Below are 27267 nucleotides of genomic sequence, written 5' to 3' on the forward strand. Positions count from 1 at the left end.
AACCAGAATTGGTTTCAAACTACGGAGCCACCCAAGGATCCTGAAAAGTCCATTTGTGGAGATGATGTTAGAACCTTGCTGTTAGGTTTTTTTTTCCTTTGCTGGTCACATTACCTTGTTGGCCTATTTAATCCTGCTCCGCCCTTCTTGCTTTGCTGGACTTCATTGTATATCTACTTTCTAGCTAGCCTGTGCTCTGTATCTAACTCTGTTAGTTTGCTTGGTCTACGGACCTCTATGTTCTATCTATTTTGTTTGTTCGTCTGTCTGCTACTTTTTCTGTTAGGAGGTGTCCCATATTCCTCCCAGTCCTTAGTACTTGTAGGGATTCCCTCCCCAAATCTATAGGTCTCCGTACAGACTAGATTAGGACTTTAGCAGGTCTGATCGCAGGATCAGGTTCCCTGTTACATCGTAGGGATTCAGCTGAGCCTTATAGTAGGGACAGATCTCCTCTCTTTCCTTAGCTTTGGTAGCAGAACATAACAGTAAGTCCAGCCTGTAAATTCTCTAAGGAAAGATTTTTTTTGTTCCATCATGGTGTCGGTTCAGGATTTGGCTAAACACCTGCAGGGACTCTCTCTGGAAGTGGCCGAGCTCCGTCAGCACGTGAGTAACTGTCCTGGAGCATATTTCTTGGAGCCTAAGGTATGTTTGCCGGATTTATTTTTTGGTGAACATCGAGAATTTTTTTCATTTAAAAATGCTTGCTTATTGTATTTTCGTTTGAGACCCAAGTCCTCTGGGGATGAATCCCAGCGCGTAGGGTTCATAATGTCACTTTTGCGCAAAGAGCCTCAGGAGTGGGCCTTTTCTTTGCAACCTAGTGATACATGCTTCAGATCAGTGGATAGTTTTTTTTCTGCTTTAGGACTATTATATGATGATCCTGACCGTGTGGCATCAGCTGAGACTGAGTTGAGACGTTTAAAACAAGGATCAGGTAATATGGAAAAATATTGTACACATTTTCGTCGTTGGTCCACTCAAACAGGGTGGAACGATTCTGCTCTGAAAAGTCTATTTCTTGCTGGGCTCAGTGAAAAGGTTAAAGACCTGCTAATTGCTTATCCTACACCTGAGGATTTGCAACAGGCTATGCAATTAGCTATACGGGTGGATAGAAGACTGCGTGCTAGGGTTAATGAGAGCAAATCCTCTGCTATGTCAGTTTCTGGTTATGATAATGTGTGTACTAACAGTGGTGAACCGATGGAGATTGGATCGGTGGCACCTCGCTCTCAAGAAAAACACCGTCGTTTTTCAGAAGGCTTGTGTTTCTATTGCGGGAAATCTGGTCATTTGATTAAAGGCTGTGAGCTTCGTATGAAGAAAGAAAAAAAAATGGTCAGTCACGCCCGTATTGCCTGTTTAAATTCCAAGGGTATATTTTTAGCTGCTTCCACGATTGCTCAGGAAAAATTAATGGAATTTCGGGTGTTTGTTGATTGCGGGTCTACACTGAATGTTATTGATGGGGGATTCGTGGAAAAACTCAATTTAAAACCTGAACCTTTATCATCCCCCATTGCTGTGGTTTCTGTGGATGGCTCCCCTTTGAAGAATATTACTCTCAAGGTCAGTGAATTTCCTCTCACTATTAATGGTGTTCATCATGAGAAATTGGATTTGGTAGTGTTGAATAACTTGCCTTCTCCAGTAATATTGGGTTTGCCCTGGTTAAAATTTCACAATCCTGTACTGGATTGGTCTACCAGTGAAATTAAATCCTGGAGCCATAAATGTTATGACAAGTGTTGTAACGGGCGTATTGCAGCTTTGGATAGGGGAGAATTGCCTGTTCCTATTCAGGATTTTTGGAGAGTTTTTTCTGAGAAAGAATCGCAGGTTTTGCCTCCCCATAGAGACTATGATTGTTCTATTGAATTTGTCCCTGGAGCGACTCTTCCTAAAAGTCGTTTATTTAACCTTACTATTCCTGAGAGGAAGGCTTTGGAGGAATACATACAGACAAGTTTGGCCGCCGGTCACATTAGGCCCTCTAAGTCTCCTGTGGCGGTTGGATTTTTTTTTGTAAAAAAAAAGGACGGCGGTTTACGTCCTTGTCTGGATTTTCGTGAGATTAACAAAATTACGGTACGCAATCCTTACCCACTGCCATTGATTCCTGATCTGTTTAACCAGTTATTGGGGGCCAAGTGGTTCTCTAAAATTGACCTTAAGGGGGCATACAATCTGTTGCGCATGAAGGAGGGTGATGAATGGAAGACTGCTTTTAACACTCCTGTGGGTCATTTTGAGAATCTGGTTATGCCTTTTGGTCTTACTAATGCTCCTGCATTTTTTCAGAATCTGATTAATGACATCCTTAGACCTTTGATCGGTAAAAATGTGGTTGTGTATTTGGATGACATTTTGATTTATTCGCCAGATCTGGAGTCTCATTGGCGGAGCGTGCGTGAGGTATTACAGTTATTAATGGACAATTCGCTTTTTGCTAAGCTGGAGAAATGTGAGTTCGCTGTACAGAGAATTAGTTTTTTGGGCTACATTATCTCCAGCAAAGGTTTTGAGATGGATCCGGTTAAGGTTCAGGCTGTGCAGGAATGGCCTAGGCCTATTGGTTTGAAATCGATACAGAGGTTTTTGGGTTTCGCCAATTACTATAGAAAATTCATAAAAAATTTTTCTAGTATTGTCAAACCTCTGACTGATCTCACCAGGAAAGGTGCTGATGCGGTTCAGTGGTCTTCTGAGGCCATTGAAGCTTTTGTGTATCTCAAGGAGAGGTTCACCTCTGCTCCCATCCTTATGCAGCCTGATGTTACTAGGCCGTTTTTGGTTGAGGTTGATGCTTCCTCTGTGGGGGTTGGCGCAGTATTGTCTCAGGATAACGGGGATGGATTACATCCCTGTGCATTTTTTTCAAAAAAATTTTCGGAGACTGAATTGAATTACGATATTGGTAATCGGGAATTATTGGCTATTAAACTCGCATTTGAACACTGGCGCCACTTCTTGGAAGGTGCGGAATTTCCCGTTCAGGTTCTTACGGATCATAAAAATCTGATATATCTTGACGCTGCCAAGCGCCTGAATGCCCGTCAGGCTAGGTGGGCACTGTTTTTCTCGCGGTTTAATTTCTCCATTACTTGCATCCCTGGTACTAAGAATGTTAAGGCGGATGCCTTGTCTCGCAGTTTTTCTCCCATAGTCGGTGCTGAGAAAGAGGAAAACATTTTACAAGAAGGTGTTGTGATAGCTGCTTTAGACTCCGTTTTGGAAGATGAGATTCTTAAAGCTCAGGAGAATGCCCCATCTAACACTCCTCATGGGAGGTTGTTTGTGCCTGGGACCTTTAGGAGAGATTTGTTTGTTGAGTGTCACGAATCTCGGTTGGCAGGTCATCCCGGAATCTCTGAGACCAAGAGACTGGTGGGTCGCAGTTTTTGGTGGCCTGGATGGCAGAAGGAAGTCATTAAGTGGGTGCGCCAATGTACTATATGTGCTAGATCTAAGTCCTCACATACTCCTGCTGCGGGGTTGCTTTGTCCTTTGGAGGTCCCCAGTGCTCCTTGGACACATTTGGCTATGGACTTTATAACTGACCTTCCCCCCTCTGAGGGTTTTACTGTCATCTGGGTGGTCGTGGACCGTTTTAGCAAGATGTGTCACTTGGTTCCCTTCGTCAAACTGCCCTGCGCTAAAACTCTCGCTAAGGCCTTTGTCAAGGAAATTGTCAGACTTCATGGCGTTCCTACTGACATTGTTTCTGATAGGGGTCCTCAGTTCGTGGCTCGTTTTTGGCGTGCCTTTTGTGACAGGTTGGGAATTCATTTGTCGTTTTCGTCCGGATATCATCCTGAATCTAATGGCCAGACAGAAAGGAAAAACCAGGATGTTGAGCAGTTCTTGCGTTGTTTTGTGGCAGACAATCAAGAGGGGTGGTCTGAGTTTCTGCCACTTGCCGAATTTGCTCTGAACAATCATACATCTTCTTCTGCTGGTTGTTCGCCTTTTTTTTGTTGTTCTGGGAGACATCCGTCGTTTGGGTCGTTCTCCAAGTTGGGATCTGCCGTGCCTGAGGAGGAGAATTTTTCCGGTGATTTGGAAAGAGTTTGGACGGATGTGCGTGGTAATCTTCAGGAGGCCAACAGAAAATCTAAAGACTACTTTGATAGGAAACGACAGGAGGTTTTGTTCGCTGTTGGTGACATGGTTTGGTTGTCCTCTAGGAATCTGCGGTTGAGGATTCCTTCTAAGAAATTGGGTCCCAAGTTTGTAGGGCCCTTTAAGGTGCTTCAGGTTGTCAACCAATCTGCTGTTAGGTTGGAGGTTCCTACCTCCTGGAGAATTAATCCGGTCTTTCATGTCTCTCTGTTAAAAAAAGCTGTTGTGTCGGATGGTGACGCCTCTGCCTCTGTTCCTCCGGTGGTGGAGGACGGGGAATATGAAATTTCTCGCATCCTTGACTCTAGACGGTATAGAGGTAGTTTGCAGTATCTTGTGGCCTGGAAAGGTTTCGGACCCGAGGATAACTCCTTGGGTGAGGTCAGATGATGTTTCCGCGTCCAGACTTATCAGAGCGTTTCACAGGAGATTTCCTGATAAGCCTGGTCCTAGGGGATCCGGAGGATCCTCTTAGAAGGGGGGGTACTGTTAGAACCTTGCTGTTAGGTTTTTTTTTCCTTTGCTGGTCACATTACCTTGTTGGCCTATTTAATCCTGCTCCGCCCTTCTGGCTTTGCTGGACTTCATTGTATATCTACTTTCTAGCTAGCCTGTGCTCTGTATCTAACTCTGTTAGTTTGCTTGGTCTACGGACCTCTATGTTCTATCTATTTTGTTTGTTCGTCTGTCTGCTACTTTTTCTGTTAGGAGGTGTCCCATATTCCTCCCAGTCCTTAGTACTTGTAGGGATTCCCTCCCCAAATCTATAGGTCTCCGTACAGACTAGATTAGGACTTTAGCAGGTCTGATCGCAGGATCAGGTTCCCTGTTACATCGTAGGGATTCAGCTGAGTCTTATAGTAGGGACAGATCTCCTCTCTTTCCTTAGCTTTGGTAGCAGAACATAACAGATGAGCTCCTGGACTCCCGTTAAGAAGACATGTTGTCAACCTCTAGATCCCTTACATGCCTGCACTTTTCGGCTTGCTGCTGCTGCAATCCACGCGTTTTAGATCTGCATAACTCCACCTCTTTAAACACAGCACCTTCACCCCCTGCTGTTCCCACCCGCCTCAACACCGTTGGAAGGGAGGAGAACCAATTAAGGCGGGGGGTGGGGTGGAACGAGCAGCTGTCTACCCTTAGCAGGAGGGCTCCTGATTACATACCTCTCCTGCTGCTGCTGCTGCTGGCTGTCCAGCAGCAGACTGAAGGTGGCTGCTGCTGTGCACAGGTATATAAAGGCTCAGAGCCTATTATGACACGCGCAGCCAGCGTTCCATTGCCACATTCCATCTACTGCAGGCAGGATACCTGGCTGGCTGAATGTCGCTGAGAAGCTCACAGAGACCGCCATAAGCAACAGTTTAACAGAATGCCACAGACTAATCAACCAAACTTTTTGGGTTGGGTTCTCTTTTATAGTCTGCAGGCATTAAATGAAAGAAGTCAGTGTTCCAGCAGAAGGAGACAACGTTTCAGAAAAGGCATTGTAGCAAACCAAAAAAGAAATTTTAAGCGCAGCAGAGTAACCAGCGCACATACCTGTTAGCTCAGGTGAGTTTAAAAGGCTGCTGTTGATAACAAGGGCATTTGCTAAATAGATGGTGTGTGTGCAACAATATACTGAAAGGTCAATTATATTGTGCAGCTTATCTCACCACCTGTAGTTATTTAGGTGAAAGCTCCAAAATGCTTGCCTAATATGTCTGTTTATCCAAAAGGAAGTAAAAAGGGAGAGCTAGAAAGATAGCATTGCATCACATTACATGGCAATGCAATGCACAGTTGCTGAAGTTGAACCAAAATGAGCTTGTAATCTGGCTTCTGCAACTTTGAACATGAAAAATCCAATGAGGAGAAGAAAAGCAAAGCCAAAGAGTCCATCCCAAAATCCGACAAACAAGCAAAATGAACAAAAAACATTGAATTCAATTCTTTCTGATTTTAGAAACTGCATTAAAGAAGGGGTGCACCGGTCCTGGAGATACTGCAATACCAGGTCAATGCGTGGAGTGGACAGAGCAAGCTCTTTTTCCATCTCCCTGTTCTAAAAATCCATTTAATATATGGTCCCCAGATAGGGGACGTATCAGATATTAAACTGATAAGAACAGATACTACACTTGATCTTAGCCAAAAGGCCGAGAAGCGATAACCAGAATTGGTTTCAAACTACGGAGCCACCCAAGGATCCTGAAAAGTCCATTTGTGGAGATGAGCTCCTGGACTCCCGTTAAGAAGACATGTTGTCAACCTCTAGATCCCTTACATGCCTGCACTTTTCGGCTTGCTGCTGCTGCAATCCACGCGTTTTAGATCTGCATAACTCCACCTCTTTAAACACAGCACCTTCACCCCCTGCTGTTCCCACCCGCCTCAACACCGTTGGAAGGGAGGAGAACCAATTAAGGCGGGGGGTGGGGTGGAACGAGCAGCTGTCTACCCTTAGCAGGAGGGCTCCTGATTACATACCTCTCCTGCTGCTGCTGCTGCTGGCTGTCCAGCAGCAGACTGAAGGTGGCTGCTGCTGTGCACAGGTATATAAAGGCTCAGAGCCTATTATGACACGCGCAGCCAGCGTTCCATTGCCACATTCCATCTACTGCAGGCAGGATACCTGGCTGGCTGAATGTCGCTGAGAAGCTCACAGAGACCGCCATAAGCAACAGTTTAACAGAATGCCACAGACTAATCAACCAAACTTTTTGGGTTGGGTTCTCTTTTATAGTCTGCAAGCATTAAATGAAAGAAGTCAGTGTTCCAGCAGAAGGAGACAACGTTTCAGAAAAGGCATTGTAGCAAACCAAAAAAGAAATTTTAAGCGCAGCAGAGTAACCAGCGCACATACCTGTTAGCTCAGGTGAGTTTAAAAGGCTGCTGTTGATAACAAGGGCATTTGCTAAATAGATGGTGTGTGTGCAACAATATACTGAAAGGTCAATTATATTGTGCAGCTTATCTCACCACCTGTAGTTATTTAGGTGAAAGCTCCAAAATGCTTGCCTAATATGTCTGTTTATCCAAAAGGAAGTAAAAAGGGAGAGCTAGAAAGATAGCATTGCATCACATTACATGGCAATGCAATGCACAGTTGCTGAAGTTGAACCAAAATGAGCTTGTAATCTGGCTTCTGCAACTTTGAACATGAAAAATCCAATGAGGAGAAGAAAAGCAAAGCCAAAGAGTCCATCCCAAAATCTGACAAACAAGCAAAATGAACAAAAAACATTGAATTCAATTCTTTCTGATTTTAGAAACTGCATTAAAGAAGGGGTGCACCGGTCCTGGAGATACTGCAATACCAGGTCAATGCGTGGAGTGGACAGAGCAAGCTCTTTTTCCATCTCCCTGTTCTAAAAATCCATTTAATATATGGTCCCCAGATAGGGGACGTATCAGATATTAAACTGATAAGAACAGATACTACACTTGATCTTAGCCAAAAGGCCGAGAAGCGATAACCAGAATTGGTTTCAAACTACGGAGCCACCCAAGGATCCTGAAAAGTCCATTTGTGGAGATGAGCTCCTGGACTCCCGTTAAGAAGACATGTTGTCAACCTCTAGATCCCTTACATGCCTGCACTTTTCGGCTTGCTGCTGCTGCAATCCACGCGTTTTAGATCTGCATAACTCCACCTCTTTAAACACAGCACCTTCACCCCCTGCTGTTCCCACCCGCCTCAACACCGTTGGAAGGGAGGAGAACCAATTAAGGCGGGGGGTGGGGTGGAACGAGCAGCTGTCTACCCTTAGCAGGAGGGCTCCTGATTACATACCTCTCCTGCTGCTGCTGCTGCTGGCTGTCCAGCAGCAGACTGAAGGTGGCTGCTGCTGTGCACAGGTATATAAAGGCTCAGAGCCTATTATGACACGCGCAGCCAGCGTTCCATTGCCACATTCCATCTACTGCAGGCAGGATACCTGGCTGGCTGAATGTCGCTGAGAAGCTCACAGAGACCGCCATAAGCAACAGTTTAACAGAATGCCACAGACTAATCAACCAAACTTTTTGGGTTGGGTTCTCTTTTATAGTCTGCAGGCATTAAATGAAAGAAGTCAGTGTTCCAGCAGAAGGAGACAACGTTTCAGAAAAGGCATTGTAGCAAACCAAAAAAGAAATTTTAAGCGCAGCAGAGTAACCAGCGCACATACCTGTTAGCTCAGGTGAGTTTAAAAGGCTGCTGTTGATAACAAGGGCATTTGCTAAATAGATGGTGTGTGTGCAACAATATACTGAAAGGTCAATTATATTGTGCAGCTTATCTCACCACCTGTAGTTATTTAGGTGAAAGCTCCAAAATGCTTGCCTAATATGTCTGTTTATCCAAAAGGAAGTAAAAAGGGAGAGCTAGAAAGATAGCATTGCATCACATTACATGGCAATGCAATGCACAGTTGCTGAAGTTGAACCAAAATGAGCTTGTAATCTGGCTTCTGCAACTTTGAACATGAAAAATCCAATGAGGAGAAGAAAAGCAAAGCCAAAGAGTCCATCCCAAAATCCGACAAACAAGCAAAATGAACAAAAAACATTGAATTCAATTCTTTCTGATTTTAGAAACTGCATTAAAGAAGGGGTGCACCGGTCCTGGAGATACTGCAATACCAGGTCAATGCGTGGAGTGGACAGAGCAAGCTCTTTTTCCATCTCCCTGTTCTAAAAATCCATTTAATATATGGTCCCCAGATAGGGGACGTATCAGATATTAAACTGATAAGAACAGATACTACACTTGATCTTAGCCAAAAGGCCGAGAAGCGATAACCAGAATTGGTTGCAAACTACGGAGCCACCCAAGGATCCTGAAAAGTCCATTTGTGGAGATGAGCTCCTGGACTCCCGTTAAGAAGACATGTTGTCAACCTCTAGATCCCTTACATGCCTGCACTTTTCGGCTTGCTGCTGCTGCAATCCACGCGTTTTAGATCTGCATAACTCCACCTCTTTAAACACAGCACCTTCACCCCCTGCTGTTCCCACCCGCCTCAACACCGTTGGAAGGGAGGAGAACCAATTAAGGCGGGGGGTGGGGTGGAACGAGCAGCTGTCTACCCTTAGCAGGAGGGCTCCTGATTACATACCTCTCCTGCTGCTGCTGCTGCTGGCTGTCCAGCAGCAGACTGAAGGTGGCTGCTGCTGTGCACAGGTATATAAAGGCTCAGAGCCTATTATGACACGCGCAGCCAGCGTTCCATTGCCAAATTCCATCTACTGCAGGCAGGATACCTGGCTGGCTGAATGTCGCTGAGAAGCTCACAGAGACCGCCATAAGCAACAGTTTAACAGAATGCCACAGACTAATCAACCAAACTTTTTGGGTTTGGTTCTCTTTTATAGTCTGCAGGCATTAAATGAAAGAAGTCAGTTTTCCAGCAGAAGGAGACAACGTTTCAGAAAAGGCATTGTAGCAAACCAAAAAAGAAATTTTAAGCGCAGCAGAGTAACCAGCGCACATACCTGTTAGCTCAGGTGAGTTTAAAAGGCTGCTGTTGATAACAAGGGCATTTGCTAAATAGATGGTGTGTGTGCAACAATATACTGAAAGGTCAATTATATTGTGCAGCTTATCTCACCACCTGTAGTTATTTAGGTGAAAGCTCCAAAATGCTTGCCTAATATGTCTGTTTATCCAAAAGGAAGTAAAAAGGGAGAGCTAGAAAGATAGCATTGCATCACATTACATGGCAATGCAATGCACAGTTGCTGAAGTTGAACCAAAATGAGCTTGTAATCTGGCTTCTGCAACTTTGAACATGAAAAATCCAATGAGGAGAAGAAAAGCAAAGCCAAAGAGTCCATCCCAAAATCCGACAAACAAGCAAAATGAACAAAAAACATTGAATTCAATTCTTTCTGATTTTAGAAACTGCATTAAAGAAGGGGTGCACCGGTCCTGGAGATACTGCAATACCAGGTCAATGCGTGGAGTGGACAGAGCAAGCTCTTTTTCCATCTCCCTGTTCTAAAAATCCATTTAATATATGGTCCCCAGATAGGGGACGTATCAGATATTAAACTGATAAGAACAGATACTACACTTGATCTTAGCCAAAAGGCCGAGAAGCGATAACCAGAATTGGTTTCAAACTACGGAGCCACCCAAGGATCCTGAAAAGTCCATTTGTGGAGATGAGCTCCTGGACTCCCGTTAAGAAGACATGTTGTCAACCTCTAGATCCCTTACATGCCTGCACTTTTCGGCTTGCTGCTGCTGCAATCCACGCGTTTTAGATCTGCATAACTCCACCTCTTTAAACACAGCACCTTCACCCCCTGCTGTTCCCACCCGCCTCAACACCGTTGGAAGGGAGGAGAACCAATTAAGGCGGGGGGTGGGGTGGAACGAGCAGCTGTCTACCCTTAGCAGGAGGGCTCCTGATTACATACCTCTCCTGCTGCTGCTGCTGCTGGCTGTCCAGCAGCAGACTGAAGGTGGCTGCTGCTGTGCACAGGTATATAAAGGCTCAGAGCCTATTATGACACGCGCAGCCAGCGTTCCATTGCCACATTCCATCTACTGCAGGCAGGATACCTGGCTGGCTGAATGTCGCTGAGAAGCTCACAGAGACCGCCATAAGCAACAGTTTAACAGAATGCCACAGACTAATCAACCAAACTTTTTGGGTTGGGTTCTCTTTTATAGTCTGCAGGCATTAAATGAAAGAAGTCAGTGTTCCAGCAGAAGGAGACAACGTTTCAGAAAAGGCATTGTAGCAAACCAAAAAAGAAATTTTAAGCGCAGCAGAGTAACCAGCGCACATACCTGTTAGCTCAGGTGAGTTTAAAAGGCTGCTGTTGATAACAAGGGCATTTGCTAAATAGATGGTGTGTGTGCAACAATATACTGAAAGGTCAATTATATTGTGCAGCTTATCTCACCACCTGTAGTTATTTAGGTGAAAGCTCCAAAATGCTTGCCTAATATGTCTGTTTATCCAAAAGGAAGTAAAAAGGGAGAGCTAGAAAGATAGCATTGCATCACATTACATGGCAATGCAATGCACAGTTGCTGAAGTTGAACCAAAATGAGCTTGTAATCTGGCTTCTGCAACTTTGAACATGAAAAATCCAATGAGGAGAAGAAAAGCAAAGCCAAAGAGTCCATCCCAAAATCCGACAAACAAGCAAAATGAACAAAAAACATTGAATTCAATTCTTTCTGATTTTAGAAACTGCATTAAAGAAGGGGTGCACCGGTCCTGGAGATACTGCAATACCAGGTCAATGCGTGGAGTGGACAGAGCAAGCTCTTTTTCCATCTCCCTGTTCTAAAAATCCATTTAATATATGGTCCCCAGATAGGGGACGTATCAGATATTAAACTGATAAGAACAGATACTACACTTGATCTTAGCCAAAAGGCCGAGAAGCGATAACCAGAATTGGTTTCAAACTACAGAGCCACCCAAGGATCCTGAAAAGTCCATTTGTGGAGATGAGCTCCTGGACTCCCGTTAAGAAGACATGTTGTCAACCTCTAGATCCCTTACATGCCTGCACTTTTCGGCTTGCTGCTGCTGCAATCCACGCGTTTTAGATCTGCATAACTCCACCTCTTTAAACACAGCACCTTCACCCCCTGCTGTTCCCACCCGCCTCAACACCGTTGGAAGGGAGGAGAACCAATTAAGGCGGGGGGTGGGGTGGAACGAGCAGCTGTCTACCCTTAGCAGGAGGGCTCCTGATTACATACCTCTCCTGCTGCTGCTGCTGCTGGCTGTCCAGCAGCAGACTGAAGGTGGCTGCTGCTGTGCACAGGTATATAAAGGCTCAGAGCCTATTATGACACGCGCAGCCAGCGTTCCATTGCCACATTCCATCTACTGCAGGCAGGATACCTGGCTGGCTGAATGTCGCTGAGAAGCTCACAGAGACCGCCATAAGCAACAGTTTAACAGAATGCCACAGACTAATCAACCAAACTTTTTGGGTTGGGTTCTCTTTTATAGTCTGCAGGCATTAAATGAAAGAAGTCAGTGTTCCAGCAGAAGGCGACAACGTTTCAGAAAAGGCATTGTAGCAAACCAAAAAAGAAATTTTAAGCGCAGCAGAGTAACCAGCGCACATACCTGTTAGCTCAGGTGAGTTTAAAAGGCTGCTGTTGATAACAAGGGCATTTGCTAAATAGATGGTGTGTGTGCAGCAATATACTGAAAGGTCAATTATATTGTGCAGCTTATCTCACCACCTGTAGTTATTTAGGTGAAAGCTCCAAAATGCTTGCCTAATATGTCTGTTTATCCAAAAGGAAGTAAAAAGGGAGAGCTAGAAAGATAGCATTGCATCACATTACATGGCAATGCAATGCACAGTTGCTGAAGTTGAACCAAAATGAGCTTGTAATCTGGCTTCTGCAACTTTGAACATGAAAAATCCAATGAGGAGAAGAAAAGCAAAGCCAAAGAGTCCATCCCAAAATCCGACAAACAAGCAAAATGAACAAAAAACATTGAATTCAATTCTTTCTGATTTTAGAAACTGCATTAAAGAAGGGGTGCACCGGTCCTGGAGATACTGCAATACCAGGTCAATGCGTGGAGTGGACAGAGCAAGCTCTTTTTCCATCTCCCTGTTCTAAAAATCCATTTAATATATGGTCCCCAAATAGGGGACGTATCAGATATTAAACTGATAAGAACAGATACTACACTTGATCTTAGCCAAAAGGCCGAGAAGCGATAACCAGAATTGGTTTCAAACTACGGAGCCACCCAAGGATCCTGAAAAGTCCATTTGTGGAGATGAGCTCCTGGACTCCCGTTAAGAAGACATGTTGTCAACCTCTAGATCCCTTACATGCCTGCACTTTTCGGCTTGCTGCTGCTGCAATCCACGCGTTTTAGATCTGCATAACTCCACCTCTTTAAACACAGCACCTTCACCCCCTGCTGTTCCCACCCGCCTCAACACCGTTGGAAGGGAGGAGAACCAATTAAGGCGGGGGGTGGGGTGGAGCGAGCAGCTGTCTACCCTTAGCAGGAGGGCTCCTGATTACATACCTCTCCTGCTGCTGCTGCTGCTGGCTGTCCAGCAGCAGACTGAAGGTGGCTGCTGCTGTGCACAGGTATATAAAGGCTCAGAGCCTATTATGACACGCGCAGCCAGCGTTCCATTGCCACATTCCATCTACTGCAGGCAGGATACCTGGCTGGCTGAATGTCGCTGAGAAGCTCACAGAGACCGCCATAAGCAACAGTTTAACAGAATGCCACAGACTAATCAACCAAACTTTTTGGGTTGGGTTCTCTTTTATAGTCTGCAGGCATTAAATGAAAGAAGTCAGTGTTCCAGCAGAAGGAGACAACGTTTCAGAAAAGGCATTGTAGCAAACCAAAAAAGAAATTTTAAGCGCAGCAGAGTAACCAGCGCACATACCTGTTAGCTCAGGTGAGTTTAAAAGGCTGCTGTTGATAACAAGGGCATTTGCTAAATAGATGGTGTGTGTGCAACAATACACTGAAAGGTCAATTATATTGTGCAGCTTATCTCACCACCTGTAGTTATTTAGGTGAAAGCTCCAAAATGCTTGCCTAATATGTCTGTTTATCCAAAAGGAAGTAAAAAGGGAGAGCTAGAAAGATAGCATTGCATCACATTACATGGCAATGCAATGCACAGTTGCTGAAGTTGAACCAAAATGAGCTTGTAATCTGGCTTCTGCAACTTTGAACATGAAAAATCCAATGAGGAGAAGAAAAGCAAAGCCAAAGAGTCCATCCCAAAATCCGACAAACAAGCAAAATGAACAAAAAACATTGAATTCAATTCTTTCTGATTTTAGAAACTGCATTAAAGAAGGGGTGCACCGGTCCTGGAGATACTGCAATACCAGGTCAATGCGTGGAGTGGACAGAGCAAGCTCTTTTTCCATCTCCCTGTTCTAAAAATCCATTTAATATATGGTCCCCAGATAGGGGACGTATCAGATATTAAACTGATAAGAACAGATACTACACTTGATCTTAGCCAAAAGGCCGAGAAGCGATAACCAGAATTGGTTTCAAACTACGGAGCCACCCAAGGATCCTGAAAAGTCCATTTGTGGAGATGAGCTCCTGGACTCCCGTTAAGAAGACATGTTGTCAACCTCTAGATCCCTTACATGCCTGTACTTTTCGGCTTGCTGCTGCTGCAATCCACGCGTTTTAGATCTGCATAACTCCACCTCTTTAAACACAGCACCTTCACCCCCTGCTGTTCCCACCCGCCTCAACACCGTTGGAAGGGAGGAGAACCAATTAAGGCGGGGGGTGGGGTGGAACGAGCAGCTGTCTACCCTTAGCAGGAGGGCTCCTGATTACATACCTCTCCTGCTGCTGCTGCTGCTGGCTGTCCAGCAGCAGACTGAAGGTGGCTGCTGCTGTGCACAGGTATATAAAGGCTCAGAGCCTATTATGACACGCGCAGCCAGCGTTCCATTGCCACATTCCATCTACTGCAGGCAGGATACCTGGCTGGCTGAATGTCGCTGAGAAGCTCACAGAGACCGCCATAAGCAACAGTTTAACAGAATGCCACAGACTAATCAACCAAACTTTTTGGGTTGGGTTCTCTTTTATAGTCTGCAGGCATTAAATGAAAGAAGTCAGTGTTCCAGCAGAAGGAGACAACGTTTCAGAAAAGGCATTGTAGCAAACCAAAAAAGAAATTTTAAGCGCAGCAGAGTAACCAGCGCACATACCTGTTAGCTCAGGTGAGTTTAAAAGGCTGCTGTTGATAACAAGGGCATTTGCTAAATAGATGGTGTGTGTGCAACAATATACTGAAAGGTCAATTATATTGTGCAGCTTATCTCACCACCTGTAGTTATTTAGGTGAAAGCTCCAAAATGCTTGCCTAATATGTCTGTTTATCCAAAAGGAAGTAAAAAGGGAGAGCTAGAAAGATAGCATTGCATCACATTACATGGCAATGCAATGCACAGTTGCTGAAGTTGAACCAAAATGAGCTTGTAATCTGGCTTCTGCAACTTTGAACATGAAAAATCCAATGAGGAGAAGAAAAGCAAAGCCAAAGAGTCCATCCCAAAATCCGACAAACAAGCAAAATGAACAAAAAACATTGAATTCAATTCTTTCTGATTTTAGAAACTGCATTAAAGAAGGGGTGCACCGGTCCTGGAGATACTGCAATACCAGGTCAATGCGTGGAGTGGACAGAGCAAGCTCTTTTTCCATCTCCCTGTTCTAAAAATCCATTTAATATATGGTCCCCAGATAGGGGACGTATCAGATATTAAACTGATAAGAACAGATACTACACTTGATCTTAGCCAAAAGGCCGAGAAGCGATAACCAGAATTGGTTTCAAACTACGGAGCCACCCAAGGATCCTGAAAAGTCCATTTGTGGAGATGAGCTCCTGGACTCCCGTTAAGAAGACATGTTGTCAACCTCTAGATCCCTTACATGCCTGCACTTTTCGGCTTGCTGCTGCTGCAATCCACGCGTTTTAGATCTGCATAACTCCACCTCTTTAAACACAGCACCTTCACCCCCTGCTGTTCCCACCCGCCTCAACACCGTTGGAAGGGAGGAGAACCAATTAAGGCGGGGGGTGGGGTGGAACGAGCAGCTGTCTACCCTTAGCAGGAGGGCTCCTGATTACATACCTCTCCTGCTGCTGCTGCTGCTGGCTGTCCAGCAGCAGACTGAAGGTGGCTGCTGCTGTGCACAGGTATATAAAGGCTCAGAGCCTATTATGACACGCGCAGCCAGCGTTCCATTGCCACATTCCATCTACTGCAGGCAGGATACCTGGCTGGCTGAATGTCGCTGAGAAGCTCACAGAGACCGCCATAAGCAACAGTTTAACAGAATGCCACAGACTAATCAACCAAACTTTTTGGGTTGGGTTCTCTTTTATAGTCTGCAGGCATTAAATGAAAGAAGTCAGTGTTCCAGCAGAAGGAGACAACGTTTCAGAAAAGGCATTGTAGCAAACCAAAAAAGAAATTTTAAGCGCAGCAGAGTAACCAGCGCACATACCTGTTAGCTCAGGTGAGTTTAAAAGGCTGCTGTTGATAACAAGGGCATTTGCTAAATAGATGGTGTGTGTGCAACAATATACTGAAAGGTCAATTATATTGTGCAGCTTATCTCACCACCTGTAGTTGACGCGCCCCCTGGGACATATTCCTTTTTGAGGGGAATACCCGGCACCGGATCAGATGGGGGGTTGTAGTCTCCGAGCGGCTGTGACCCGGCCCGTGCCCAGGGCGTCAAGCTCAGTGTTATGTGGCAGTCCTACAGATGTTATTAAGAGTTCTTTTGTGTCGACTACGCCACCCGTTGTGATGCGGTCACTGTGGCCGCCGCTGCAGCAGGGTCCGCTGAGGCTGATGGTGGGTGCGCAGCTTGGTGGGATAACCCCCAACGGGAGGGGTATAGCCTCAGAGGGGACAGGCGCAGAGGATGGGGGTTGTGGTGGTGTAGTGCAGACGGCAGTGAAGACAGAGTCGGGTTGTGCAGTTAAGGGTGTTTACTTACTGCAGATGTTGTACTGGTCACTCCAGCTGCTAGTGACCACCCGAGCCGTGCTGCGTCCACCAGGTCCTGGATCCAGCCAACCCCCAAACAAGTCCGGAGCGTGGCCCTGAGCTCTCTTTCTGTCCCGTTCTCTGGCCGTCCCCACCAGTAATCCACCTAGGTCCAGCTCCCTCGGGCCTTCTGTTGGGACACCCTTGGCCCTGGGTTCCCTGACCCTTCATGTGGTGTGCCTTCGGGGTGGATGTGATGGGTGACCGTGGCAGACGCTGCCCACGGTCTCCGGTCTCTGGCTGGGGAATGTTTTTACCCCCACCAGCTTGGGTTCCGGTACCCTGATGCCGACTCTTCACCCGGTGCTTTTAGTTGGGATCTCAGAGTCCTTCTCTTCTGTGCTCTGGGTCTCTCTCTTTTCTCCTCTCTCACTCTGGGTCTTTGTCTTTCTTCTCTCCTCTGCTCCTGACTTGTTCTCTGCAGCTGACTGACTCTCTGCATCTGATCCTCTGCATCTGACCCTGATCTTAGTTGGTGCCCACCTTATATACACCCTCTATGTGTGAGCTCAGGTGACCAGCACCCAATGAGCTCCTATCTTTACCCAGGCTGCTCCCCCTATCTGCCCCTACACTACATGGGATGTACCACCCCCCTCCCACTCCAGCCAGGAACAGACTCGGTCGTACCTGCACATTTCTAAGTGGGAGTACCGTCGGCCTGTTCCCCGGAAATGGGATGTGTGTAGTGCATGCAGCCTACCGAGCTCAGTTCCACTCTCCATCCTTGCCCGGGAGTGGAATATCACACCTCTGGGTTGAGGTGCAATACTCCTGTAGCAGCCGAATCCTCAGGGTGCTACATTCCCCCCTGGTAAACCACAGCACGTCCTCGGGCTGTAAAGACAAAAACACCAAAACATACAAAAAAAATTTTTTTTTTCATATAAACATAATAAAACATATAAAACATTATATATATAAAACTTTTCATATAAACATTCTCGTCGTCTCTTGTTTCAGGTTCCTCCTCCGGACACTGTGCAACGTGTGTCCGGGAAAAGTGCGACAGTCTCTTAGAAAAACTGGTTTTACTATAAAACCGGTAGGGGGCGCTTTAGGACGCGCAACTATATACAGGGGAAGTTGGCCGCTCTCAGTCCTCGGCCAGGTAGAGGGAAGGGGATGGCTGCTCACAGTCCTCAGCCTGTGGGATTAAGGGGTTAACGGGTAAACAGTTCACTCAGCTGGTCCCAACGGGGACTATATATATGTAGCAACAGTTTCAGTTTCTTTATACCCCGATTGGGTAACTATTTACATCACTTCTCTGCCGCACTCAACGGCGTCTTCCTCCTGCTCTTTGCTTGTAGCTGGTTGTAACTTCAGACCCGTCCGGCCATGTGAGCTGGCTGAACAAGTCCTCCCCCAGGTGTGGCACCCTTGGTTTTACGGGCGCGGGCGCGGTGGTGGTGGCGCCCGGGTTGCCCAGGCCTTGCGGCCAGGCCTGGGGCACCTGGAAGGTGAAGGGCACCGTTAATACGGTGGCGCCCTGGGCTACCTGGCCTTGCGACCAGGCCGGAGGCTCCGCAGAGGTAGGGGGCGCTGTTGGTGTTGCGGCGCCCGGGAATTCTAGGCCCTGCGACCAGGCTGGTGGTACTTCCTGCTTGGTCACGCTCGGGGTCGAGGCGTGTGACGTCACAGGGGTCGCGGCGGCGGCTTCCGGTTGGGGCCTAGTCTGCGTCGGTGACATGGCGTTTTCGGGCACAGCAGGGGGACTTTCGGACTCTGCGACGGGGAGCTGGGGCAGGTAAGCGGTGTCACGGCTTGGGGTATAGGCGTCCCCTTTACCTGCCTCCACTCGTTCGGCTCCCTCCTCGGCGCCGTCTCCGGCCTTGGGTCCTCCCGCGCCATCCTCAGAGGCGGTCTCCTTCCTCATCTCGGCTGGCGTGCTCCGGGTCTTGGTTTCAGCTTGCTGGGCCATCTCCCGGCTCCATTCCGCCAATATCTCGCGCTGTACCCGGGCCATCCTCCGTGCGAGGCCCTCCAGGGCAGTCTGTGCACACTCCCGGTCTCGGGGGAGCTGTGCAAGGACCTCCACTAGGCCTAGTGGGGTCGTGGTGTCCAGCAGGCTCCTGACCAACGGGTCGGTGCTGCTCTGCTCTTCTTCCAGCAGGCTCCTGGCCAGCGGGCCGGTGCTGCTCTGCTCTCTGGACATCTCCGGGTGAGCTTCTCTGCTACTCCTCTCCAGGCTTCTTGCCTCCGGGTGCGCTCGCTCCAGACTGCTCCAGGCGGCACCCATCTTCGCTCTCTTCTTTCGTCTCCTCCCACTTCGAGGGCGGTCCCGGGGCAACTCGGTGACTGTCAGCTCCAGGGGTAGTTCTTTCACGCTGACAGACACCTCCAGCATCACAGTCTCTGTTGGTGGGGGCGGTTTCCACTTTTGGCGCCATTTTCTGTCCCGGCCCACGATGGGAGGCGGCCTCTCGCCCTCCTTTGGCACGCCCATAATGGCGTCCGCTGCTCTTCCAAGGCGGGAAATCTTCGGATTTGGCGGGAAGCGTCGCCCAGTGGCGGGAAACTCTGCAGATGGCGGGAACAAGCTGGAAATGGCGGACAATCGGCGGGAAACGACCTGTGATGGGGTCCGATGGCGTGGACCCTCCGGAACCGGCGGGAGACTTCTTTCTGAGGTAAACTTGCACTTTTCTTCAGGCACGCAGTACCCGGGTGTTGCGGGCACGTAATCCTGCCGACTACGCCAAAGTTGACGCGCCCCCTGGGACATATTCCTTTTTGAGGGGAATACCCGGCACCGGATCAGATGGGGGGTTGTAGTCTCCGAGCGGCTGTGACCCGGCCCGTGCCCAGGGCGTCAAGCTCAGTGTTATGTGGCAGTCCTACAGATGTTATTAAGAGTTCTTTTGTGTCGACTACGCCACCCGTTGTGATGCGGTCACTGTGGCCGCCGCTGCAGCAGGGTCCGCTGAGGCTGATGGTGGGTGCGCAGCTTGGTGGGATAACCCCCAACGGGAGGGGTATAGCCTCAGAGGGGACAGGCGCAGAGGATGGGGGTTGTGGTGGTGTAGTGCAGACGGCAGTGAAGACAGAGTCGGGTTGTGCAGTTAAGGGTGTTTACTTACTGCAGATGTTGTACTGGTCACTCCAGCTGCTAGTGACCACCCGAGCCGTGCTGCGTCCACCAGGTCCTGGATCCAGCCAACCCCCAAACAAGTCCGGAGCGTGGCCCTGAGCTCTCTTTCTGTCCCGTTCTCTGGCCGTCCCCACCAGTAATCCACCTAGGTCCAGCTCCCTCGGGCCTTCTGTTGGGACACCCTTGGCCCTGGGTTCCCTGACCCTTCATGTGGTGTGCCTTCGGGGTGGATGTGATGGGTGACCGTGGCAGACGCTGCCCACGGTCTCCGGTCTCTGGCTGGGGAATGTTTTTACCCCCACCAGCTTGGGTTCCGGTACCCTGATGCCGACTCTTCACCCGGTGCTTTTAGTTGGGATCTCAGAGTCCTTCTCTTCTGTGCTCTGGGTCTCTCTCTTTTCTCCTCTCTCACTCTGGGTCTTTGTCTTTCTTCTCTCCTCTGCTCCTGACTTGTTCTCTGCAGCTGACTGACTCTCTGCATCTGATCCTCTGCATCTGACCCTGATCTTAGTTGGTGCCCACCTTATATACACCCTCTATGTGTGAGCTCAGGTGACCAGCACCCAATGAGCTCCTATCTTTACCCAGGCTGCTCCCCCTATCTGCCCCTACACTACATGGGATGTACCACCCCCCTCCCACTCCAGCCAGGAACAGACTCGGTCGTACCTGCACATTTCTAAGTGGGAGTACCGTCGGCCTGTTCCCCGGAAATGGGATGTGTGTAGTGCATGCAGCCTACCGAGCTCAGTTCCACTCTCCATCCTTGCCCGGGAGTGGAATATCACACCTCTGGGTTGAGGTGCAATACTCCTGTAGCAGCCGAATCCTCAGGGTGCTACATAGTTATTTAGGTGAAAGCTCCAAAATGCTTGCCTAATATGTCTGTTTATCCAAAAGGAAGTAAAAAGGGAGAGCTAGAAAGATAGCATTGCATCACATTACATGGCAATGCAATGCACAGTTGCTGAAGTTGAACCAAAATGAGCTTGTAATCTGGCTTCTGCAACTTTGAACATGAAAAATCCAATGAGGAGAAGAAAAGCAAAGCCAAAGAGTCCATCCCAAAATCCGACAAACAAGCAAAATGAACAAAAAACATTGAATTCAATTCTTTCTGATTTTAGAAACTGCATTAAAGAAGGGGTGCACCGGTCCTGGAGATACTGCAATACCAGGTCAATGCGTGGAGTGGACAGAGCAAGCTCTTTTTCCATCTCCCTGTTCTAAAAATCCATTTAATATATGGTCCCCAGATAGGGGACGTATCAGATATTAAACTGATAAGAACAGATACTACACTTGATCTTAGCCAAAAGGCCGAGAAGCGATAACCAGAATTGGTTTCAAACTACGGAGCCACCCAAGGATCCTGAAAAGTCCATTTGTGGAGATGAGCTCCTGGACTCCCGTTAAGAAGACATGTTGTCAACCTCTAGATCCCTTACATGCCTGCACTTTTCGGCTTGCTGCTGCTGCAATCCACGCGTTTTAGATCTGCATAACTCCACCTCTTTAAACACAGCACCTTCACCCCCTGCTGTTCCCACCCGCCTCAACACCGTTGGAAGGGAGGAGAACCAATTAAGGCGGGGGGTGGGGTGGAACGAGCAGCTGTCTACCCTTAGCAGGAGGGCTCCTGATTACATACCTCTCCTGCTGCTGCTGCTGCTGGCTGTCCAGCAGCAGACTGAAGGTGGCTGCTGCTGTGCACAGGTATATAAAGGCTCAGAGCCTATTATGACACGCGCAGCCAGCGTTCCATTGCCACATTCCATCTACTGCAGGCAGGATACCTGGCTGGCTGAATGTCGCTGAGAAGCTCACAGAGACCGCCATAAGCAACAGTTTAACAGAATGCCACAGACTAATCAACCAAACTTTTTGGGTTGGGTTCTCTTTTATAGTCTGCAGGCATTAAATGAAAGAAGTCAGTGTTCCAGCAGAAGGAGACAACGTTTCAGAAAAGGCATTGTAGCAAACCAAAAAAGAAATTTTAAGCGCAGCAGAGTAACCAGCGCACATACCTGTTAGCTCAGGTGAGTTTAAAAGGCTGCTGTTGATAACAAGGGCATTTGCTAAATAGATGGTGTGTGTGCAACAATATACTGAAAGGTCAATTATATTGTGCAGCTTATCTCACCACCTGTAGTTATTTAGGTGAAAGCTCCAAAATGCTTGCCTAATATGTCTGTTTATCCAAAAGGAAGTAAAAAGGGAGAGCTAGAAAGATAGCATTGCATCACATTACATGGCAATGCAATGCACAGTTGCTGAAGTTGAACCAAAATGAGCTTGTAATCTGGCTTCTGCAACTTTGAACATGAAAAATCCAATGAGGAGAAGAAAAGCAAAGCCAAAGAGTCCATCCCAAAATCCGACAAACAAGCAAAATGAACAAAAAACATTGAATTCAATTCTTTCTGATTTTAGAAACTGCATTAAAGAAGGGGTGCACCGGTCCTGGAGATACTGCAATACCAGGTCAATGCGTGGAGTGGACAGAGCAAGCTCTTTTTCCATCTCCCTGTTCTAAAAATCCATTTAATATATGGTCCCCAGATAGGGGACGTATCAGATATTAAACTGATAAGAACAGATACTACACTTGATCTTAGCCAAAAGGCCGAGAAGCGATAACCAGAATTGGTTTCAAACTACGGAGCCACCCAAGGATCCTGAAAAGTCCATTTGTGGAGATGAGCTCCTGGACTCCCGTTAAGAAGACATGTTGTCAACCTCTAGATCCCTTACATGCCTGCACTTTTCGGCTTGCTGCTGCTGCAATCCACGCGTTTTAGATCTGCATAACTCCACCTCTTTAAACACAGCACCTTCACCCCCTGCTGTTCCCACCCGCCTCAACACCGTTGGAAGGGAGGAGAACCAATTAAGGCGGGGGGTGGGGTGGAACGAGCAGCTGTCTACCCTTAGCAGGAGGGCTCCTGATTACATACCTCTCCTGCTGCTGCTGCTGCTGGCTGTCCAGCAGCAGACTGAAGGTGGCTGCTGCTGTGCACAGGTATATAAAGGCTCAGAGCCTATTATGACACGCGCAGCCAGCGTTCCATTGCCACATTCCATCTACTGCAGGCAGGATACCTGGCTGGCTGAATGTCGCTGAGAAGCTCACAGAGACCGCCATAAGCAACAGTTTAACAGAATGCCACAGACTAATCAACCAAACTTTTTGGGTTGGGTTCTCTTTTATAGTCTGCAGGCATTAAATGAAAGAAGTCAGTGTTCCAGCAGAAGGAGACAACGTTTCAGAAAAGGCATTGTAGCAAACCAAAAAAGAAATTTTAAGCGCAGCAGAGTAACCAGCGCACATACCTGTTAGCTCAGGTGAGTTTAAAAGGCTGCTGTTGATAACAAGGGCATTTGCTAAATAGATGGTGTGTGTGCAACAATATACTGAAAGGTCAATTATATTGTGCAGCTTATCTCACCACCTGTAGTTATTTAGGTGAAAGCTCCAAAATGCTTGCCTAATATGTCTGTTTATCCAAAAGGAAGTAAAAAGGGAGAGCTAGAAAGATAGCATTGCATCACATTACATGGCAATGCAATGCACAGTTGCTGAAGTTGAACCAAAATGAGCTTGTAATCTGGCTTCTGCAACTTTGAACATGAAAAATCCAATGAGGAGAAGAAAAGCAAAGCCAAAGAGTCCATCCCAAAATCCGACAAACAAGCAAAATGAACAAAAAACATTGAATTCAATTCTTTCTGATTTTAGAAACTGCATTAAAGAAGGGGTGCACCGGTCCTGGAGATACTGCAATACCAGGTCAATGCGTGGAGTGGACAGAGCAAGCTCTTTTTCCATCTCCCTGTTCTAAAAATCCATTTAATATATGGTCCCCAGATAGGGGACGTATCAGATATTAAACTGATAAGAACAGATACTACACTTGATCTTAGCCAAAAGGCCGAGAAGCGATAACCAGAATTGGTTTCAAACTACGGAGCCACCCAAGGATCCTGAAAAGTCCATTTGTGGAGATGAGCTCCTGGACTCCCGTTAAGAAGACATGTTGTCAACCTCTAGATCCCTTACATGCCTGCACTTTTCGGCTTGCTGCTGCTGCAATCCACGCGTTTTAGATCTGCATAACTCCACCTCTTTAAACACAGCACCTTCACCCCCTGCTGTTCCCACCCGCCTCAACACCGTTGGAAGGGAGGAGAACCAATTAAGGCGGGGGGTGGGGTGGAACGAGCAGCTGTCTACCCTTAGCAGGAGGGCTCCTGATTACATACCTCTCCTGCTGCTGCTGCTGCTGGCTGTCCAGCAGCAGACTGAAGGTGGCTGCTGCTGTGCACAGGTATATAAAGGCTCAGAGCCTATTATGACACGCGCAGCCAGCGTTCCATTGCCACATTCCATCTACTGCAGGCAGGATACCTGGCTGGCTGAATGTCGCTGAGAAGCTCACAGAGACCGCCATAAGCAACAGTTTAACAGAATGCCACAGACTAATCAACCAAACTTTTTGGGTTGGGTTCTCTTTTATAGTCTGCAGGCATTAAATGAAAGAAGTCAGTGTTCCAGCAGAAGGAGACAACATTTCAGAAAAGGCATTGTAGCAAACCAAAAAAGAAATTTTAAGCGCAGCAGAGTAACCAGCGCACATACCTGTTAGCTCAGGTGAGTTTAAAAGGCTGCTGTTGATAACAAGGGCATTTGCTAAATAGATGGTGTGTGTGCAACAATATACTGAAAGGTCAATTATATTGTGCAGCTTATCTCACCACCTGTAGTTATTTAGGTGAAAGCTCCAAAATGCTTGCCTAATATGTCTGTTTATCCAAAAGGAAGTAAAAAGGGAGAGCTAGAAAGATAGCATTGCATCACATTACATGGCAATGCAATGCACAGTTGCTGAAGTTGAACCAAAATGAGCTTGTAATCTGGCTTCTGCAACTTTGAACATGAAAAATCCAATGAGGAGAAGAAAAGCAAAGCCAAAGAGTCCATCCCAAAATCCGACAAACAAGCAAAATGAACAAAAAACATTGAATTCAATTCTTTCTGATTTTAGAAACTGCATTAAAGAAGGGGTGCACCGGTCCTGGAGATACTGCAATACCAGGTCAATGCGTGGAGTGGACAGAGCAAGCTCTTTTTCCATCTCCCTGTTCTAAAAATCCATTTAATATATGGTCCCCAGATAGGGGACGTATCAGATATTAAACTGATAAGAACAGATACTACACTTGATCTTAGCCAAAAGGCCGAGAAGCGATAACCAGAATTGGTTTCAAACTACGGAGCCACCCAAGGATCCTGAAAAGTCCATTTGTGGAGATGAGCTCCTGGACTCCCGTTAAGAAGACATGTTGTCAACCTCTAGATCCCTTACATGCCTGCACTTTTCGGCTTGCTGCTGCTGCAATCCACGCGTTTTAGATCTGCATAACTCCACCTCTTTAAACACAGCACCTTCACCCCCTGCTGTTCCCACCCGCCTCAACACCGTTGGAAGGGAGGAGAACCAATTAAGGCGGGGGGTGGGGTGGAACGAGCAGCTGTCTACCCTTAGCAGGAGGGCTCCTGATTACATACCTCTCCTGCTGCTGCTGCTGGCTGTCCAGCAGCAGACTGAAGGTGGCTGCTGCTGTGCACAGGTATATAAAGGCTCAGAGCCTATTATGACACGCGCAGCCAGCGTTCCATTGCCACATTCCATCTACTGCAGGCAGGATACCTAGCTGGCTGAATGTCGCTGAGAAGCTCACAGAGACCGCCATAAGCAACAGTTTAACAGAATGCCACAGACTAATCAACCAAACTTTTTGGGTTGGGTTCTCTTTTATAGTTTGCAGGCATTAAATGAAAGAAGTCAGTGTTCCAGCAGAAGGAGACAACGTTTCAGAAAAGGCATTGTAGCAAACCAAAAAAGAAATTTTAAGCGCAGCAGAGTAACCAGCGCACATACCTGTTAGCTCAGGTGAGTTTAAAAGGCTGCTGTTGATAACAAGGGCATTTGCTAAATAGATGGTGTGTGTGCAACAATATACTGAAAGGTCAATTATATTGTGCAGCTTATCTCACCACCTGTAGTTATTTAGGTGAAAGCTCCAAAATGCTTGCCTAATATGTCTGTTTATCCAAAAGGAAGTAAAAAGGGAGAGCTAGAAAGATAGCATTGCATCACATTACATGGCAATGCAATGCACAGTTGCTGAAGTTGAACCAAAATGAGCTTGTAATCTGGCTTCTGCAACTTTGAACATGAAAAATCCAATGAGGAGAAGAAAAGCAAAGCCAAAGTGTCCATCCCAAAATCCGACAAACAAGCAAAATGAACAAAAAACATTGAATTCAATTCTTTCTGATTTTAGAAACTGCATTAAAGAAGGGGTGCACCGGTCCTGGAGATACTGCAATACCAGGTCAATGCGTGGAGTGGACAGAGCAAGCTCTTTTTCCATCTCCCTGTTCTAAAAATCCATTTAATATATGGTCCCCAGATAGGGGACGTATCAGATATTAAACTGATAAGAACAGATACTACACTTGATCTTAGCCAAAAGGCCGAGAAGCGATAACCAGAATTGGTTTCAAACTACGGAGCCACCCAAGGATCCTGAAAAGTCCATTTGTGGAGATGAGCTCCTGGACTCCCGTTAAGAAGACATGTTGTCAACCTCTAGATCCCTTACATGCCTGCACTTTTCGGCTTGCTGCTGCTGCAATCCACGCGTTTTAGATCTGCATAACTCCACCTCTTTAAACACAGCACCTTCACCCCCTGCTGTTCCCACCCGCCTCAACACCGGTGGAAGGGAGGAGAACCAATTAAGGCGGGGGGTGGGGTGGAACGAGCAGCTGTCTACCCTTAGCAGGAGGGCTCCTGATTACATACCTCTCCTGCTGCTGCTGCTGCTGGCTGTCCAGCAGCAGACTGAAGGTGGCTGCTGCTGTGCACAGGTATATAAAGGCTCAGAGCCTATTATGACACGCGCAGCCAGCGTTCCATTGCCACATTCCATCTACTGCAGGCAGGATACCTGGCTGGCTGAATGTCGCTGAGAAGCTCACAGAGACCGCCATAAGCAACAGTTTAACAGAATGCCACAGACTAATCAACCAAACTTTTTGGGTTGGGTTCTCTTTTATAGTCTGCAGGCATTAAATGAAAGAAGTCAGTGTTCCAGCAGAAGGAGACAACGTTTCAGAAAAGGCATTGTAGCAAACCAAAAAAGAAATTTTAAGCGCAGCAGAGTAACCAGCGCACATACCTGTTAGCTCAGGTGAGTTTAAAAGGCTGCTGTTGATAACAAGGGCATTTGCTAAATAGATGGTGTGTGTGCAACAATATACTGAAAGGTCAATTATATTGTGCAGCTTATCTCACCACCTGTAGTTATTTAGGTGAAAGCTCCAAAATGCTTGCCTAATATGTCTGTTTATCCAAAAGGAAGTAAAAAGGGAGAGCTAGAAAGATAGCATTGCATCACATTACATGGCAATGCAATGCACAGTTGCTGA

General features: G+C 47.0%; 13 non-coding genes across 13 annotated transcripts; all 13 read right to left on the reverse strand.

Moving 5' to 3' along the window:
* Positions 1 to 6096: 6096 nt before the first annotated feature.
* Positions 6097 to 6287, reverse strand: LOC141212316 (U2 spliceosomal RNA). Its single transcript, XR_012282127.1, has one exon. It is a non-coding gene; the product is annotated as a U2 spliceosomal RNA (small nuclear RNA).
* A 1115-nt stretch (positions 6288 to 7402) lies between these two features.
* On the reverse strand, positions 7403 to 7593 carry LOC141212317 (U2 spliceosomal RNA). The gene has a single exon (XR_012282128.1). It is a non-coding gene; the product is annotated as a U2 spliceosomal RNA (small nuclear RNA).
* Positions 7594 to 8708: 1115 nt separating this feature from the next.
* On the reverse strand, positions 8709 to 8899 carry LOC141212318 (U2 spliceosomal RNA). Its single transcript, XR_012282129.1, has one exon. It is a non-coding gene; the product is annotated as a U2 spliceosomal RNA (small nuclear RNA).
* Positions 8900 to 10014: 1115 nt separating this feature from the next.
* Positions 10015 to 10205, reverse strand: LOC141212319 (U2 spliceosomal RNA). The gene has a single exon (XR_012282130.1). It is a non-coding gene; the product is annotated as a U2 spliceosomal RNA (small nuclear RNA).
* Positions 10206 to 11320: 1115 nt separating this feature from the next.
* Positions 11321 to 11511, reverse strand: LOC141212320 (U2 spliceosomal RNA). The gene has a single exon (XR_012282131.1). It is a non-coding gene; the product is annotated as a U2 spliceosomal RNA (small nuclear RNA).
* A 1115-nt stretch (positions 11512 to 12626) lies between these two features.
* Positions 12627 to 12817, reverse strand: LOC141211947 (U2 spliceosomal RNA). The gene has a single exon (XR_012281769.1). It is a non-coding gene; the product is annotated as a U2 spliceosomal RNA (small nuclear RNA).
* A 1115-nt stretch (positions 12818 to 13932) lies between these two features.
* LOC141212322 (U2 spliceosomal RNA) lies at positions 13933 to 14123 on the reverse strand. Its single transcript, XR_012282132.1, has one exon. It is a non-coding gene; the product is annotated as a U2 spliceosomal RNA (small nuclear RNA).
* Positions 14124 to 15238: 1115 nt separating this feature from the next.
* Positions 15239 to 15429, reverse strand: LOC141212323 (U2 spliceosomal RNA). The gene has a single exon (XR_012282133.1). It is a non-coding gene; the product is annotated as a U2 spliceosomal RNA (small nuclear RNA).
* Positions 15430 to 20910: 5481 nt separating this feature from the next.
* On the reverse strand, positions 20911 to 21101 carry LOC141212324 (U2 spliceosomal RNA). Its single transcript, XR_012282134.1, has one exon. It is a non-coding gene; the product is annotated as a U2 spliceosomal RNA (small nuclear RNA).
* Positions 21102 to 22216: 1115 nt separating this feature from the next.
* LOC141212325 (U2 spliceosomal RNA) lies at positions 22217 to 22407 on the reverse strand. Its single transcript, XR_012282135.1, has one exon. It is a non-coding gene; the product is annotated as a U2 spliceosomal RNA (small nuclear RNA).
* Positions 22408 to 23522: 1115 nt separating this feature from the next.
* LOC141212326 (U2 spliceosomal RNA) lies at positions 23523 to 23713 on the reverse strand. Its single transcript, XR_012282136.1, has one exon. It is a non-coding gene; the product is annotated as a U2 spliceosomal RNA (small nuclear RNA).
* Positions 23714 to 24828: 1115 nt separating this feature from the next.
* Positions 24829 to 25019, reverse strand: LOC141212328 (U2 spliceosomal RNA). Its single transcript, XR_012282138.1, has one exon. It is a non-coding gene; the product is annotated as a U2 spliceosomal RNA (small nuclear RNA).
* A 1112-nt stretch (positions 25020 to 26131) lies between these two features.
* Positions 26132 to 26322, reverse strand: LOC141212329 (U2 spliceosomal RNA). The gene has a single exon (XR_012282139.1). It is a non-coding gene; the product is annotated as a U2 spliceosomal RNA (small nuclear RNA).
* Positions 26323 to 27267: the final 945 nt, after the last annotated feature.

The sequence above is a fragment of the Phyllobates terribilis genome, unplaced genomic scaffold (genome assembly GCF_046119375.1).
Source record: "Phyllobates terribilis strain yellow unplaced genomic scaffold, ASM4611937v1 Scaffold_170__1_contigs__length_4071412, whole genome shotgun sequence".
NCBI lineage: Eukaryota > Metazoa > Chordata > Amphibia > Anura > Dendrobatidae > Phyllobates > Phyllobates terribilis.